The following is a 19,616-nucleotide window of genomic DNA, read 5'->3' as shown; positions in this document are numbered from 1 at the left end:
GATCAAAAGAACATATGCAATTTCTTATCTGAGAGATAGTCAGTACCCTAGACTTAAAGACCAAAAAACCAAAAGCCGTGATTACATGGGTAGCAATCTGTCAGGGTGAAGGAAAACTGATTTGCCCCAAAGGCAATCAAATTGCCTCTCCAATCCATGTGCCTTCCACACTTTATCCTCCCCCTCCCCATTGTCTTGTACATATAGAACCTATTGATTCATGAGGCTATCAAACAAAGTTATTTTAGCCGAGTGATAAGAAATAAGCCAATATCAGTAAAATGTACCAATTTAGGCAATCAGAAAAATAATTTCTAAAACCCTCCCTGAAACAGATTTGTTACAGGCACTTCCTCAATTCCTGTGAATATAAACCTTCAACTTGATAGATGCTGCCCTCTGCTAGACATGCCCGAACACCAGCTCTCAGAAAGCTGGAGGGCTGCTGTCGCTTTCGCTTCTGAAATGACACCCTAGTTTGTTTTATTACTTCAAATGAGGATGCTTGATGTGAAGACATAAAACATTTACCCTTCAGTATAAAACTGGACAGTGACATTCCATTTCTTATGGAGTCTTTGACATCATTATATAAGAATATTGGGTGCATTTTCCCAGGGGAGGGGAAATTGTGTCTGAGTAAACTTGTGGGGGAGGGGATTTGGGAGGGAAAAATCTGGGAGAAAAATGATACTGTTCAGAAATGTACACATTGTCTGATTTATGTAATTATAACCCCTCTGTACATGACCTTTACAATTAAAATTGTTTAAAAAGGCTGAAAAATCAATAGTTAAAATAATATAAAATAAAATAAAATAACATAAAAATCAGTAGTTAGGTTCCTTTAGAATGGCTACTGTCTCCTTCCACCCTGATGCAAGACAAGAGACAGGGAAAAGCCATTTTTTCCAATGTTTATTGTGATATAGCAACTATTCTTCATTGGTGTTCAAAGATCTTCTCTGATCCTGACTTCTCCATCTTGACTCCTGAGGACTGAGAAGTGTCAAGTAGTTAATCATGTCAGTCCCTACCCTCCATGTGTGTCTGAAGAGTAGGACAGGATTCCAACTTATTTTGTTAAAACAGAAAATTTGATTCATTTATTCATCACCCTAGCTGCAGTTTTAATAGTATGTATTGATTTGAAGAAGAGTTGGAGTGTTTCTTCCCTGCCATTCCTTTATTATCTCATCAATTGTCTATTTTATTTATTAGGATAAAACCTTTTCATCGTCTCTGTCTGTTAGACTCCTACCTACTTCTCATGGCCATCTGTTCTGTGTGCAAGAACACAAAGGCTAAAGATGATAGAGTTGTCATACATGTGTGTATGTATGTGTATATATATATGCCCACATACATATGTGCGTATGTATACATATATGTATGATGTGTATAGGTCCCCATGTATGTGATAGATTAGGGAGGATAGGGAGAAGAAAAGAATAGAGGATGACTAATAGAACAAAATTCACTGAAAACTTTAAAGAAACAGTGAGTGGAGGATGGGAAAGGGAGATTAGTGGAGGGGATTAATCTGATTAATCTATGTGTATGAAATACCATAGATTGAACAATTAATATATACATTAAATACTGAATGACAGGAATACAAAACTGGGGGCATGGGGGGACCAGAAGAACTTAGAGGAGTGAAGGGAGTGGGTGAATATGGTCCAAGTATTTTGCATTCTTTTTGAAAATGGAACAATGAAACTGTTTTAAGGAGGAGGAGGAAAGAGGCAAGGTGATTAAAAAGGTGAGTCTAATCAGAAACATTGTAACTGTGTACAGGACTGTCACAATAAAAGCCTCCTGTACAACTAATATGTGCTAACAAAAACTTAAAAAAAAACCACTCCTATCTCTCTATATTCAAACTCACATGTGTAAAGTCAGCTGTTCCTAGTCATAACAAGAAACTTAGGAAAGAATGACAACGTTTTGAAAAGTAGGTTGATTAAGCTTAGATTTAAAGACATTGGATTCACAAATATATAAAGGCCTCTGAAGGTATGGCTCTGAAGTAGAGCCCTTGCTTAGCAGATACAACTCCCTCTCCCTGTATTTATTCAATTAAGGAAGAAAGAGGAGGAAGGAAAGAAAGAAGGTAGGAACGAAGGGAGGGAGGAGGAAGGAAAAGAAGGAGGGAAGAAAGCCCTAGGCTAGGTTTGGCTTGACCAGTAAGCATGGCCTTTAATGTTAAGATCATAGGGATGGAGAACCTTGGCCTACTTATTGGGGATATAATAAACCTCTTCCTTTTTTAGCCTCTTCCCTGAAGAAATTTAAGCTCCTCACAGTTACATGGGACAACTACTACCATATCTCAGGGAGAGAAATACCTACTTCTAAACCAGCTAATCCTAGCCATTTCTGGCAATAACTTAATTTGGCCCAGCTAGAATTTCTGAAGGTTTAAGAGGATCTGCTTTCTAAAAGAGTGTCCTAAGTTTTGGAAGGTTTTGTTTATTTAAGAAAATAGCTATATCTGACTGTTTTCTCAGAGTTCATTTTTCATGAGCTTATGAGTGAATGTAACCTGACCACAAAGCTACTTTAATGGCCTTTTGGATTGACACATTGAACATCCATTTAACTGGGAAGATTTGATGTATCATTATTTAGCATTTGTTTATAAATAACTAAATGACCTAAAACTAAAGAGTTGCAAAAGCTAGAGGGAAAGTGGGTCATGTGCGACTGGAAAATATTTATATTTTCATATAAATATTATCTGCCACACAAAAATACATCAGACCAGTTCTTTTGTTATATGTTGTATCATGCCATCATCAGAAATCATACATTCCATTTAAAATTTTACTTTCTGGGGCTGGGAAGTTGGCTCAGTGGTAGAGCGCTTGCCTTGCATGCCTGAGGCCATGGGTTTTGATTCCTCAGCACCACATAAGCAAAAAGAAAAAAGCCGGAAGTGGTGCTGTGGCTCAAGTGGTAGACCACTATCCTTGAACTGAAGAGCTGAGGGACAGCACCCAGGCCCAGAGTTCAGGCCCCACAACTGGACCCAAAAAATAAATAAATAAAATTAAAAAAAAATAAAATTTTACTTTCTTTTCTAATCAGAAGCTAACTTCTTAAAAGAAGGAAATACATCTCAGTCTATTGCTGCAAGTTATAAAAATGCTCTGTGTCATTATGGATCAAAGTTATACCTCTAGTTGAGGGAGAAAGATTCATTTCTTCTTTTGAGTCACTAGGATAGAACGGGGTTAGTCAACAGTGGTTATATGTCTTGTCCTTGACTTGAGGGAACTAGAATCTCTTCTCTACACACAAGGGTCAAGAGACAGCCATGAGCTATGCTTCTGGTTCAAAATGACCCAATTTTACTCAAGCTACTTATGGGAAATTCAGCCATCACACATTCAAGTCTTAATGTTTCCCATTGCTCTGCAAGGTAAGTCTTGAGTCATATCCTGTAATTGTTAGCCATTTTCTGAACAGGTAATCAGTTCTCCAGATGGTCTCATGGAACAACTGTTACTACACTTCATTTGCATTTTTCTCAGATTATAAAGTCTTTTTACATTGTATGATGCCACAATTGTTTTGTTTTTTTTGAATAGTCATAAGAAGGAAGAAGCTCTTTACTGCTCCCTCCATCCCTATTTCCTTTTATAAACCCAGGGATAAGTCACAAATTTCTTTTTTAAAACAATTTAATAAACAGATCTTTGAAGAAAATAAATCTTGTACTTTAAGGAAGAATGCAAATAAAACTATGTCCAAATGGCATTTCTTTCTCTGATAATGAGAAGACCTGAAATATCTCCCAAATGTTTGATGGGAAAACTTAAAAAAAAGACTACATAAAATAAAACAAAAATAAAACAAAACAAAGAAACAAAAAACCCAACTAACTACCTCTCCTTTCCAGGCAACAAGACAACAGATGTGTTTCACTTTAGAAAAATTCAACATAAGCAAAAGATGATCCAAAATGGTTGTTCTTATTATAAAATGATGCTTTTCTTTACGTGAAAAAGATTAGAATAGTTATTTGTAACTGGTAGGTACTTGTGGAAGTGAGGCAAATCAGTTCATAGCAAAGAGAAGTAAGAGAGTAGCCATTATAGCTCATTGAAGACAAATCTGAAATGAAGATAAAGTGCCTCTGAAATTAGATCATAAACCATTAGGAAAAATGTTGTATTAATAAAAATTAGGTTGGTTGTAACTCCTTTTATAAAATGAGGCATGTCCAAAACTTCTTCCTGTTTGTAACAGTATCCACTTCATAGCTTGCAGCCTCACCCCAAGCAACTGCTAATAGCTTGGTCCCAGGAAAGGCGATACTGTATTTCTAGCCTTTGTGGTGGGCCTGGTTGCCTAGCATTGCAGTAAATTCTGCACAACAGTTGGCAGAAGGATCAGACTTAGCTGAGCGAAATGAATTAAGTAATCATCTAATACCGCCGGCCATATTAAGGAGGAATGTCCAAATTACAGCACTTGATACTCCCTTTTCACAGTCCCACTTCCCCCAGAATAATACTTTGGCTGAGAAGACTGCAATTTGATATCAAACGAGGCTCTTATTAAGTACATGTAATGAAATAATGTTGAGTTTTTGTTGCATTAGTGGAGTTAAAGGCATTTTATTAGCACTCATTAGGAGGAGGGAAAACTTGGAGCTCAGAATTCATTAGCCACAAGCCAGCCCCCTGTGAGGCAGAGCTATTAAACAGCTTGGGGCCAGAGAATGGGATCCGGGCCACACACAGCAGATTTTGAAAGCTTGTCCTGCCTCCTCCATGGTTAAATTGTCTGAGAACAGTTTGGGAAAGAAATGTTAGGTCCAACTGCAGGTCAGGTAAAATATGTGCTTCTTTTCCAGAGCTGTTAATTTGACAAAAGGCAGAAACCCTGGAAGGCAAGCACAATTATGATTTATGTTCTAGATCTGAAAGAAAATTGTTTACTTTGGGGACTTGGAAATTAAAAAAAAAACCAACATGCTACCAACTCTCTAATTTTAAAGGACATGTCGCAAAAGTTGCTTTTATTCTATTTTCATTGAGAGGGGAAGAAATACATTGGGTAGAAATATTTGTACAGAAAATGAAATTTATTTCTTAAGCTGCTTGTTAGGGACACCACATTAGAAGAACAACTTCACAATTCAACCGCTCTGGGCAGGCAGACTTGGTTCAGCTCCTACTTTAAATGATTTCACAAATGGCCTTTTAACAACTTAAAGAGCAGCAGTTACATTGTCTGCCTTTATCTTTAACACTTGAAATGCATAGGGATGATGGCTCCCAGGCTGTAAAGTGAGATATAGATCTGTGTAAACACAGGCACACACCATGCCTGCCTGCAGACACACACACAATCACACATACAACTAGAAATATAACATGCACAGCCATACGCAATTACACAACCACAAACACGTAATTACACACACACAACACACACACAATTGCTCAGAAATGAAAGGCTCTCCCAAGAATAAAATGGGTGGTATATTAAACACTATCTTTATTTAATGAAAATCACTGGACATACTTTGGGGCTGAAGACTTAGATGGCCATGAATTTTAAGTCTTAGAATTTCAGCATTTGGAAATTTTATTGCTCTTCTTATGTCTGTGTGACCATAACCATATGCAGTGGCCACTTTTATGACACATGCAGCTACTGGTCTATTATCAATTCTCATTACATCTTGCTATGGTTTGTTTGGGTGTCACCCATGCTAGGGCTTTGTTTTCAATGTGGCACTGGTGAGGGTCCTTAAGTAATTGGGCATACTCTCCGGCTGGGGTTAGGAGACCCCTGTCTTCTCCTAGTGTGATTTTCACTTTCTGGCTTATAGTAGGACAAATTGGTTTGGATATGTATAAACATCCTGATCACCCTTCATCAGAGGCTGAAGTAAGATGGTCACTTAATCCAGCACTGAAATCATCAGTACTCTTTCTGTTTTTGTTTCTCTGTCTCTCTGTCTCTGTCTCTGTTTCTCTCTCTCTCTCTCTCTCTCTCTCTCTCTCTCTCTCTCTCTCTCTGTCACTCCCTTTCTGTGTCTTTCAGTTTAGCCTGAACATGATCTGTGTAAACCAGACCAGCATACAATCACTGAACTATATCTACATAAGTTAATTGTCTTGGATATTTTGTTATAGTTAAGAAGAGCTGACTAACATGCATTTCTCCTCCACAAAATTTGGCAGTTTGCTTTTAGCCTCCTGTTTCCTTGAGATCTGTCTCTAGATTGTCTACAAATCCAGTATGGACCAAATCAACCCTACCATGAAGCCTTCCTATTCGCCTTGAAAATAGAATGACACCATTGTCACCAGTGCCTTCAGAAGCATCATGTCTGACATCTCAGCCATGCTGTTTTCTAATCCTCTGCTGAACCTCTACAATACAGTCACATCTATTGCCTCTTCTCCATTATGGTTTTACATGTCAAATCTTTGCCAGTCATCATGTGGACTATTGCCATGGCCTGGACAATGGAGAAGGATTTCCATCTTGGTATTCCCTATTAAACTCCATCTTCCCAGGGTGCAATCTTCCTAGAGCAGAGTTCTAAATGACCACTCTTTCCTGCCTAAAATCTACAGTGGGTCTATTTTGTTCCAATCTGCAAAATGAACATTAGATATAGTATTTAAATAAGATAACACATTAAGTCATCTGATCTAGAATTATTACAGAATGAGTATCCAGAGAAAGGAATTATTATCTGTTGTCCAGATCCTTATTTGGGTGAGCTGATCTGCTTATTATAGTCTGCAAATGTTATCCATGAGCCACTTAGTTTTTTTCTTGTTTTAATTTAATTCTCTTGGTCTTCAGTATAATACCCTCTTGTATCCAAATTTAAATTCAGCTTGTCCTCTGGGACCTAACTCCAACGAGGCCATCCCATCTTCTCTTGGATGTAAAATATATGATCACTGTACTCAACAACTAGCTAAATAGATTCACTACAGTTCATGCCATTTTCTTGTCTGTTTGCTTAGTGCTGGAAGTTAAGGAAAGAATTGACATTAAGTTTATCATTATATCAGTTCTCTCAACATGACTATCCAAGGTCTTGAAAGTGTATTGTGGAGCCTTGTAATGATTCAAGGAATCTGATCTTGCCTTTCCATTCTGACTTTATTCTATGATCTTATGTCTGTGCAGAGATAGAGTGTAGTGGACACAAAATGAGAGAGATTCTGTTTGATAGAGTGGCACTTAAATAAATCATCTTTATTTATTTATTTATTTACTTATTTATGTTTGTTTATTTTTGTGTTGGTCCTGGGGCCTGGATGCTCTCCCTGAGCTTTTATATTCTTTCAAAGCTAGCTCTCTATGACTTGAGACACAACTCCACTTTCTGTTTTTTGGTAGCTTGTTGGAGATAAAAGTCCTGTCCATCTGGCTTTGAACCATGATCTTCAGATCTCAGCCTCCTGAGTAGCTGGGATTATAGGCATAAGCACCAGCATCCAGCTGTGGCCTGTAATGTTTATACTACTTTGAGTTAGATTCTGTAACCCACAAGGCAAAGCTAAGAAGACAAACCTAAGGAGAGCCTTTACTGAAGGTTACTTTAGTCCCTTTTGCCGGGGAGAAAGACATCTTTCTTCTGAGAGAATGTATATTAGAGTCAGCCTCAAATGGGCTCACTTTAGACAAAATTCACTAATATAGTGTTTGGGAAATGAATCCCAGATGCTCTGGCCTGAAAATTCTAAGAGTAGAACTTCTAATCTCAGTGAAAAATGTGAACATCTCCTTGTAAACATGGTTTCCATGGGAAGAACATCAGAATCAAAAGCAGTTTTCCAAGAAGTTTCTCATCTGATGGGTGGAGAGGTGGAACTGATGATTGTTCTACACTATACTACTTTGCTGAACTGTAAATGAAACGCAAAACACTAGCTGATAGAAAGAAGAGCGAAAGACCAATGAATGAAACAACTCAACATGTGCTGTGCTTTATCTGGGTCCACTGGTCATCCTCTAACAAGTTGTCATCTACTTAGCAAAATAGTTTCCTTTATCTTGACTTAATATATACTTTTGGTCAGATAATTTAAACATCACATTAGCATTTACATGGTAACTCATAACATAACCAGAATATGAGAATGTTAGAAGGGAGTTTAGAAATCATCAGATTCAATAGTTCTAACTCATTTTTCCTTGGTAGTGAAACCCTTTCTTCAAGTAATCTACTATTGGAAAACTCAGTATAGGAACGAGAAAGTGGAACTGTTCTTGCTCATCATAGCTGTAGCCAAGAAATCACCCCACCTAGCCCTACTTCTCTTTGGGGTACACGGAATGTGTTGGCATCCATCGATTTCTCTGTGGACTTTTCTGTTTTAGTATATGCAAGTCTTTCCTTGGGATCTTTCCTTCATGTTGAAGGATGTTGTATCCATGTACAAAGTAAGCAAAATGTTCTGGAAACTTCATGCTCATCTCTACGGCAGCACACAATGTAGAACTCCCAGCTCACTCATCCCTCAGATGGCGAAATGTCCACAAAGTATGTGCCATGCTTCCTTGGAGAGCCTCAAGAAACCATTACTATAATTTAAAGTGTTGTCTCTTCCATTGTGTCTGTGCACCGACCATGCAAAAACAATATTGACACACTTGCTGGCTCTCACTATGAGTCAAGCCATGGCATATAGTCTGGTTGGACTAGTAGCCTTTATGTTCTTCACCATTTGATACTCATTGGAGAAAAGGCTCTTGAGAAAGCAGTTAGCATTACCTTTTATAAGTATATTGTCCTTCAAGAATGAGTCTTTAATATTCTGTATGATAAAATAGACATCTACTATAAAGCACTTCTGCTTCATACTTGGATGGAATAGGATGGTTTCAAAGACCCATACATGAGTATTTGGCAAAATAATTCTCAACAAAAGAATGGTGGGGAATCTACTTCAAAGAAATCACGGATAGTATTTGTCACCAGATATACAGTCTGTGCTTTCAAAAGAAAATTGCAATTTTGGAAAACTTATATGCACCACCATGAGTTTATGATATTCTAATGCTTGATGGCTTTCCTCATGAATGGCTGGGGATGTTCTAGAAGATAGTATTTTAAAGTTGTTTTGGCAACTATGTGAACAGTTGGAAGATTTTCTTAACTAAATAAACCAATAATTTTCCATATATAGTATCATAAAATAGCAAAATACTTACAAGAATAGTGGGAACAACTCAAGAGTAACTGTTTGCTTGTATGTGTGAAGCCCAGAGCTACATCTTCAGAACCTTTAAAAACATTATTCAACTATGAGTAATGAGATAAAAAACTGTAATAGAGTATAAAAGGTTCATGGACACGATTTCAAACTTGACATTGAACCGAATCTTTACTAAGTTACCACTTTAAAACTCTTGGTGTAGCATCAAAGTATACATAATTACTTGAGACTTCAAATTCTCTTTTCAACCACATATCTATTTGGATCCAGTTGTATTTCAGCCAAAACAAATAGCAACAGACCAAATTCAGTAGCATATCTAAGAATTGAGTTGTTTGCTATTACACTAGAAACCAAATCCATTTTTTTAAAATGATGCAACATGATACAGTTTTGGTTACATTACTTTTGTAATAGAAAATGGTTCATAAAATGTATGCTCCTGTTTAACAGGTAATGTGTCTAGTTTTGTCATTCTAAAGAAACATTTTAGAATTTACCCTCTTAATTTTTAATGTGATCTTTATTTTTAGATATGCTTACACAAAAGAGACCTTTTGGGAATCTTCAATAGATTTTAAGATGGCATAGATAGATATACTGGGGACAAAAGCTTTGAAAAACATACTTCTTGTCGCTTCTGAGTCTACAATGGGGTGAATGTTGAGTGTCTTGGTGTTTTAATTTCTTGGTAACTTTTCAATTTTCTTTTTAACTTTGGGACTTTGGATAATTTCTTGTCTCACTTTAATCCTAGACCACAATTTCAGAGGTTAACTTGCAAATTCATAGTGCCTATACAAATTCTTATCTCTAAGGTCCATACGGGAGAAAGTTCATGACAAAGAGGCATCACAGAAGGGTTGGTATCACCACACAGAAGGGTTGGTATCAGTCTCTTTACTTATTTGTTTTATATTTGAACTGCCTTTCGGAGTAGTGTGAGGCTTCTTTCCACCAACCATCTGATTTCAGTATCATCTGATGAATTCTAAGTCCAAAGGGCTTTCCTCTACTAGTAAGGGAACAGTACAATACACATCCTCCTTTCCAAGAGCTTAAAGATCGCCTGTTCTTTTTGTCATACATGATATACTAGTATTGTGTTCTAATCTGGTAAAAATTACTCTTTAGATCCATTTCTTGTTTTTCTTTCTCTTTTTCCTCTGAAGTATAAGTTGCTTCAGATTTTTCAAGATTCATCTAAAAGACTTTTGGAGTGAAAGAATCTTTAAACAACAACAACAACAAAAACCAACACCAGCACTGTTCCTTTTGTTCCTTGCTGTTAGTTTTTGCACTGTCCTTGTGCAGGTGCGGTGTTCACACCATACGATCACTAATGCTTACTGATGTCTCATTCATTCCACCTTTACACATTTTGTATGGGACGGAGCTGGGATTCTATTGAAGGTCTGAACTCCAAAGACCATGCTGCCAGCCTATCACCGTCTGAGTAAAATTCATCGCTCTTGCTCTGGTCACTTTTATTTCTAGGAATCTAGGTGAACAGACTGACCCTTTCCTTGGGTGTCAAGTTTTGTTACCCAGTTCTCTTAGTGGAGTCGTTTGGCAGCTCTTTTCTGGTGGGAAGTTCAGTTTTCAATCTTTGTCTCTTCATCCTGATCTGGCAACCTCGTCTGGAAGATTTTTATAAAGTAAACTCTTTATAGACTCGAGGATTATTCACTACCTGTAAGACAGTGCTACAATACTCCTGTCAGCTATCAAAAGAATAAAAATTGGTCTTTAATTGAAAAAAATGTGAGTCATGTCAACTTCCTTTAGACTTGCTCTTTTAAAACTGTTTTGGGACTTAAGAGTTCTGCATGGAGTAACTGTGTTGGAAGCTAGATGCACTACTCTTCTCTGAGAGTCTTCTTTGGAGCCAAGAATTTAATGTGTCCAGAACAGGTTTACATTATACTTGGGAGTTCACGGAGGCCTTCTTTGATGTGCCAACTACAGTGGTAGACCCTTTTTTTATGAGCTCAGGGATTTCTAAGGAGAAAATAATGTGCAATAATTAAAACTCTTGAGGTTCCTGGTTTAAACCTTAAATGAACACTGCTTCCAATGACTGTAACCTTTTATTTGAAAGGAAAAAAACCCTAAGTATGAGGATGTCATTTTTTTTTGATGAAAAAACCAGCCAGGTAGGAATAACCATCTGGGTCTCAGCCTGTAAAATATCAGGCTGAGCAAATTCTGAGCAGTTGAAGAGAATCCACATGAATATGCAGAGTGACACAAGATCTGAGTTGCTTGGGGAATGAGAATGAAGACCTATTACCAGTGTGTTCTGTGACTAGAATGAAGTGACACTCTCCTTACTTCATTTAAACAGCAATGGTTGGGGCTCTGCTTGGAGAAAATCCCCAAATTAAACTTCTTTGCAACTTAACTGAATGCATTATTTATTTTAACTTTTTGTTGATGTTTTTAACATACTGTGTATCTTGTATTCTGGATTATAAAATATTCACTTACTCTTTATTTTCCCATTTTGAAGTATTTTTGTATGTGTCAGATCTGGACTTGTTCTTGGGGGTATTCATATAAATATAATAAGCTCCTTAGTGTCAAAGTACTTACAGTAGTGATCTTGTCCCTGGTTCGTATTTATTGCTTAACATCCTGATCTTCTGAGTGAGCTGTATGTATTGGAGCTGACAACTGGTGCAGGTTGTGGAAAGGAAGCTTAGCCGTGGATGTTGTACAGATCCTTCATTTCCTCCACAAGAACCTTTGCAAGGGCTGCTGTGCTTTCTTACAACATGGCAGCTAGATTTGTTAAGACAATAAGTAGACATTGACAGTCCTCTTAAGAAGTAGATAGGCTTTAGAGAGGTAGTTCATCCCTATAATCACAGAACTCAGAAGATGAAAGAGAAACATGAGTTTGAGACCAGCCTAGACTACATAGGAAGATACCATGTAAAAGTAATATATTTTAATATATATTTTTATTGTAAAGATACTGTACAGCGGGATTACAGTTACATGAGCAAGGTAATGAATCCATTTCCTATTGAGCTTTGTTACACCCTCCTTTAGATTTCCCCTACCATCCCTTTCCTCCCTACCTCCCGAACTCCTCCCTCCCCTCTTCCACCCACCCCCCTCCCCAAAGTTTTAAAATTTGTTTTCAACATGCTGTCTTGCACATCTCATTGTAGCAATGGGTCATCTGTATCCTTATTCAGCATTTTGTTACTTCCCTTCCCCTCCCCAAATTAGAAAAAATGTATATACAAGATACAGGGAACCAGAATCAAGTGCAGTGACAACAGGGATTGTACCATGGGGGAAGAACATACAAAAGAAACAAAAAAATCACATAGTACATTACAAGTACATTAAGAAGAACAGCAGCAAAGATGAAACCTCCTGTGTCTCTATTTCGCTTAGCATCAGGCTGTATGGTCATATGTACATAGCTTTTGATCTCTTCTGCTTGTTCTAGACATATACTAATTATTGTAGATAAGGGAAACCATGGGACCTCTGTTGCTTTGAGTCTGACTTACTTCACTTAATATAATATTTTTAAAGATTTGATCCAAAAGTCTCCAACATATTCTTTTTTTTTTAGCAGATTTTTCTTTTGTTTTCTTTTTTATTATCTTTAAATGGGTGTATGAAGAGGTTTGAATTCAACAGGTCAGTTTCTGAATACAATGAATCTTGATCAGTGTCATCCTTTCCATCATGCCCCTCCCCCATTCTAACTACAGTTTGTTGGTTTCATTTTCATGGACTCTTTTGACCAGACTGGCCTAGAACCTCCATTCTCCCAATCTTGTCCTCCCGTGTAACTCAGATGACAGACACAATCTACCATGCTTAGCCATTGGTTGAGAGGAGATCTCACAAAAATTTTTTGACATGGCTGGCTTGGAACCATGATCCCCCTCATCTCATGCTTCTAAATAGCTTAGATTACAGGTGTGAGCTCCGCAGCCAGTGCTTTGTCATTTATTTTTATTAACCATATTCCTTGATACTAGAAAATACGTTCTTTACTTTTTCTGACCTCATTGATAAAATGTCCCTTCATATCATTCTACTTTATGGCACCAAGGTTTTAGTTATTTAACTTGTTTGTTTATTTCATATATGAAAGGAACATGACATGGAGATAAAATTTTTAGTTTGGAGACTGGTAGCTTTGAACAAGTCATGAAATACATGAACCTCCATCTTCTTACTCACCAAATATAGATATTGGAAAAAGATAATCAGCAAAGTCTCTATCTGTCTTGCAGTCTATGCTGCTGTCTCTGTGAGATTCCACTAATGTGTTTGTCAAGTTAATAAAAACTGTGGAAGGACAATCACCTACTGTACAGGTTGTTCAGAACATACATGGACAAGGGCCTGGCCCTGCATCCATAGGGTAAGTGCTGCTGATAATCTATCTTGCATTTCATTTTTTCAAATCTCATTTTCGTTCATTATTTCTTTCCTCAGCACTTGCCCCATTTGCAAAATGAATTGCTTGGATTAAATAAATGATATCATATATGCCAATGCCACAAAGTGCTCTGCTGTGCTTCACATAAGAATTTATATATTGGAAGATTCTGAGTCTCCAAAACTTGCACTTATTCAAAAATATTTACATGATCTCCTTTCTTAACAAAATTATAAGCCAGCTGGGTGCCAATGGCTCATGTCTATAATCATAGTTACTCAAGAAGCTGAGATCTGAGGATCATGGTTTGATGTCAGCCTGGGCAGAAAAGTCTGTGAGCTTTTTCTCTTCAATTAACCAGCAAAAAGCCAGAAATGGAGGTGTGGCTCATGTGGTAGAGTTTCAACCTTGAGCAGAAAAAGGTAAAGGGTAGCACCCAGGCCCTGAGTTCAAGTCTTGCTAACCCCCATCCCCTGACACACACAAAGAATTAAAGCCAGGCTGAAATGTATAGCTACTTTTCTCTGTGAGGAATTTTCTATATGTGACAAGTCTCGACTGCTTAGATTCTTTAGGGACAAGGTCTGAGATGGGGCCAGACATACCTGTGTTACCACTTGGCTCTTTGGTGCCATGGATGGTGCACTGCATTTCTAGACACTTGAGATATCAGTTAATGGTCCCTTAAGGGACATGTGCCGAGTGCTAAGGGTATCAGGAGGGGAATGACTATGTAAAGGTGTTTACAAAAAAGAAGAAGTTGCATTTTTCTAATGCTAATGTATAGTTAATGCTAATTCTTAAAAACTTTCACTTTTTTATAATCATAAAAATGAAAACCTCTTGAAGAAAAGTTCCAAGATGAAAACTTCTCTCAGGAACACCTAGGGTCCTTAGACAAACAAAGTAGGAAGACATGCGGAGAGACCGCATTGTCCATGCAGTAAATACCACACGAGGCTGTCACCCTGAAGATTCTCAGTTGAGAGATTCACAATCTCTTTGGTCAGAGACAACCTCTGCTAACAAATTAATGTGTGTCCTTACAGTTCTTTACTTCAGTGCATAACTGTTATGTTTATGTAACTATCATTTTGTAACAAAATGATATCCTAATGAACCATGTTTCTAATCTAGCATGGTTCATGCAATACCCTGTGAACATTTTTCATGTCTTTAATCTTTAAAAGAATGATTTTAATGGCCATACAATTTTTTAAACACATGGCTTTATGTAATGATGTCCCCTCTTATAGACATTGAGGTTAATCTCCTAAAAAATAATGTGCTTCAAATGTCAAAATAAACATTGGAAAGTCTCTAATGTGACTTGGTTCCAAAATGATTATGCTTGCCTCTTTTCTCATGATTGGTGTGAACCATGGGAAGCTGGGTGGTCTCTCTTGGAGGCAAAGAGCTTCTAGAATCTCAGGTTACCTTCCAGGTTGGCATGTGAATTCATATAGAGGAGTGGAAAGAAGAACGGCACAATTCATTCAGGTTTTACCAACAAACACATAGTGCTTACTACCATGTGTACTAAAAATAATTAAAAATTGATTAGAATGAAAAACTGTAATTTACTTTCTTTCTGTTCTAGCTGAATTCCATTCTGAAGGAGGGTTTGGGGGAAATGCTATGGGAGTTTGAACTCAATCTCATGCCTGTCAGTTCTACCACTTGAACCACAGAACAAACACCTCGTGTTTTACTTTGTTTCCCATGAACCAAGATTTTTCTGTCTCTGCCACCTTCGTAGTTGGAATTATAGGCATGTACTATTAGGCTAGGGTTAAAAGTTTGTATTATTTGACTTGCATTTAAAGTAGAAAGAGAAAACATTCTGATATCTGAATAGCTTCAGGCCAAATGAACCTCTTGCTTTCCAGTTCCTCAACATAACCATGGCAGCAAGTGCCTGACCAATTGTCTCCTCTGACTTCTTTTCTCCTTCTTCCTAATCTGCTATTTTTTTTTTTACAGGTATTGGGGCTTGAACACAGGGCCTCATTTTTTCCTTGGCTTTTTCACTCAAGGATGTCACTCTACAACATGAGCCACAGTTCCATTTCCAGGTTTTACTGATTAATAGGAGATAAGAACTTTATGGACTTTTCTGCATGGGCTAGCTTTGAATATATGCAACTCTCAGCTTTTTTTAAGTGTGGAAAATATAAAACTTCCATCTTAACCATTAAGTGTACAATTTTGTGCTATTAAATAGATTCATAATGTTATACATCCATCTATCACCATCATCTCTACAAATTTTTCTCTCATAAAACCAAGTTTTATACCCATTCAACAGTGACTTCCTTTTCTCCTCTCTCTCACTTCCCACCACACCTTGGAAGCCACCAGTTTCATTCCGTCTCTATAATTTCCACCACTCTAACCAAGTAAGTACAATCATTTGACATTTGTTGTTTTGCCACCAATTTGTTTCACTTGGTGTAATGTCCTCAAGTTTCATTCATGCCATAGTCTTATCTCTTATTTTTGAGATGGTGTAATGTTCTATTTATGTATATACCACAACTTTTTTTTTTTTGGTTGTGGGACTTGAACTCTGGGCCTGGGTGCTGTCCATCAGCTCCTCAGCTCAAGGCTAGTGCTCTACCACTTGACCCACAGTGCCACTTCTGGCTTTTCCAGGGCCTCATGCATGCAAGGCAAGCACTCTACCACTGAGCCACCTTCCCAGTCCATACCACAACTTTTTTATCCATTTAGCTGCCAGTGGAGGACTTAGACTGCATCTCCTGTGTTTTAGCTGTGATAACTAGAGGTGGTATGAACATGGGTATCCAAATATTGTTTTGAAAAATCTATCAAGTATATACTCTGCTTGTGATTCACGTTTGGAGCCTACAGCCTTCTAATTTGTCTTTTGCTTTCCTTCCTCCATGTTCTTCCTTCTGATGCCTAGCTGTCCAAGTCTTTACCTGTTTTAGTTCTCTGCCTGTTAACGCCCTGCTTATTCTAGAAAGTTCTACCTTCAGTACTTAGCCCTAAACCTTGCACACAATCGGTAGTCAGTAAGTAATGAATAATTAGATAAGTTCTTGACAGATCTCAGCTAACATATCTTAAGGTGGTAGGAGACAGAGAATTATGCTTTATCCCAGACTTCATGGTGTGTCAACAGTTTGGACAAAGTTTATTAAACAAACGAAGTCTCAGTGTTTTCTAGTACAAAAAGTACACAGGGCTTTGCACCTCATGGGCCTCCAAGCCCCCAAATGTTAGAAATGTATGTATGGGTAACAGGAACGCATGGAAAAAGGCAGCTATGAAAGCCTGCTGGAAATTTTAGCTAGTTGGGTCAATTCCAATTTGGCAAAAAAAAAAAAAGAAGCCTACTGCTTTTCCTCCCAGGGTTCTTTCTCCAAACACTACTTATTAATGCTAATTAGTCGTCCAGGGTGTGCCAAGAGGCAGAACATTTGTGACCTGTAAGGATTAGAGCAAGAGACTGTCATTTCTCAAAAGACCCCTGAGGGGCAGCAAGCATAAGCCACTGGGGAAGGAGAGGAGGGTAGCAGGAACTTCTCTCCAAAGAATCACACTGGAGTAAGTGCAAGGAAAAATAAATCCACATATAAAACAACTGTACAAATGTTCGCAGTATTTTCACAGCTGGATTTCTTTGCCTAAAATACTTAGCACTTACTTTAGAAAATTCCCTTCTAAACAGGAACCGTCTGACCGATCACAGAAACTGAGCCATGGTGGAACTCTGACTTTGAACTTCACTTTTGCCCTGATGAGAATAAAAACATAAATTTTTTTAAAAAAGGAATTCTTAGCAAAGGGCTTAATCGCTGTGAATCACACCGGGCTTTGGAGGAGGAGTTGACCTCACAGATGAGTAAATTGAGGTAAGGTTTAGTTTTAGGAAGCTGCGTTCATATCACTTGGGATATTTATATCCAGCTTAGGATTCTGGATTTAGAACACGTTCCTGTGGAAAACACGAACGTTGTTTCCATGGCATTGCAAATACCCACACTGCATAACTGTCCAGCGCTTTTCATAGCAGGATTAGTGGTCCCCTAGGAGGAGGATCTGCAAGCACATTCCTGGTATTTATTTCCTGTAGATATTGAGACAACAGGACAGAGGCTTTAGTTTCAAAGACCAATGTCATAGGACCAGATGAATCACTGTGATTCACTTGTAGGGACTTTCCCATCAGAAATGCCACCTGAAGAATATGACAATGGACTACCCTCATGTCACTGAAAACTGCAGGCTTCATTTCTAAATGGCTCTGCTAATGAATATGCATGCTGAAACAAAGGTCAGGCTATAAAGACCTGTAATGATCAACATGCTGTGACATCATCTTTCATTCCTAGACCGCAGAGATAAGGCCTGGGGATCCTGGGTGTCACAGTACTAATTACTGAAGTGTCTAAGAGAGATTAGATACGGACAATGCTTCAATCATCTCCCATTCCAACAGACATTATCTTCTTGGTCAAATATTTTCTCAGGCAAAATAAGAGCAGCTTTGAAATGACTAAAGAAATAGATTTAATTTTATAAAACATAAGCCGTGGTTCCTTTCTGGTCCATTTGATATTCTTTGTGCTTCCGGTCCTTACTGAACAGTGCTTTCTTTTGAATTTCTGTGATGTAAATTATTTAAATATCTTCATCGGTCCATCTCCTTCCCCTCAGGGCCTCCACCTGGGTCATCCAAGTTCCCACAAGCTTCTTGGGCTGTCCAGCTCCTCATGGTATAAGATGTGCTAGTCAAAGAAAAATGATGTCATCAGCCAAGTAAAAGGAAGTTGACAAGGAACTGTAAGTATAAACACATCACGTGGAACAGGGCACCTTGACTCCTGCCTGTAATCTTAGCTACTCAGGAGGCCGATATCTGAAGATCTCAGTTTGAAGCCTGTTCTGTCTTTACAGTCAGACCTTCCTTCACAGTGTAATCTCCAGCAGCCCATGTTGTGTTCTAGATCACTTTGTTTCTTTCCCTTACGCTGGACCTAAGATGGATCCACCTTGTCTCTTTCTATCCCTGAGTATTCCATCCTATCACGAGCCACCTGTGATTATGTTCTTACTCACTGAGTGACACTTGACTCACTCACCATTTGGAGCTCCTTCAAATACAGTTACTTCAAATATCCCCGGACCCATTTTACCAAGAATGTATGTTTTTGTACCTTCCCATTTCCCAGAAGTAGAATTGTTCATTAAGTACATGTTTAATTTCATGAAGAAACAGACAGTGTTTTCCAAAGTAACAGTACCTTTCCAACATGGAATGACTTTCCATACTCCATAGCCTTGCCCATACTTGATACTGACATTGAATTCATTTTTTAATGGTGCTGGAGATGGAATTGGAGGCCTCACAGTCACTGAGCTATCTCCAGCTCATCAATACTTCTCTGTCTTACATGATTCAATATGTGTGTAGTTGTGTCTCATTGTGGTTTAAATGTGTAGTACCTGGGTAGCCTGGGGTATCAGACATCATCTTTCATTTTGTACCCTTTTCTTCTGAAATACCCTCTCAAGTCTCTTGCCCATTTTTGACTGGATTGGTTGATTCATTACCATTGAGTTTTGAGGGTTGACTGTGTATTCTGGAGACAAAGTTGTTCTCTATGGGAAATGTGGGCTGAAAATATTTTCTCCTAGTTTGTGATTTTGCCATTGGCTTTCTTGACAGTGATGTAGCAGAGTAGAAGGCTTTAAGTTCTATAAAATCCAAGTTTTTGTTTAATGAATCATGCTTTGAAAATCATTTCTCACTCATTGTCTAACTTGGGTCATGAAGCTTTTCCAATTTTTTTTTCTCAAATGTTTACAACTTTATGAGGACTATAGAAATTTTTGCTAAATGAAGGCAGAGGGTACTTGGCCCAAGAGTTTCTAAGATGTTACAGGACCCTCTTGATGGAACTCTGTGTCTGTGAATGTATCTTTAATCATGTGCATTCACAACTATGGTCTATTTCCAC

The sequence above is a fragment of the Dipodomys ordii genome, unplaced genomic scaffold, assembly GCF_000151885.1.
Source record: "Dipodomys ordii isolate 6190 unplaced genomic scaffold, Dord_2.0 Scaffold26, whole genome shotgun sequence".
Classification (NCBI taxonomy): domain Eukaryota; kingdom Metazoa; phylum Chordata; class Mammalia; order Rodentia; family Heteromyidae; genus Dipodomys; species Dipodomys ordii.
This window is presented reverse-complemented; position numbering follows the sequence as displayed.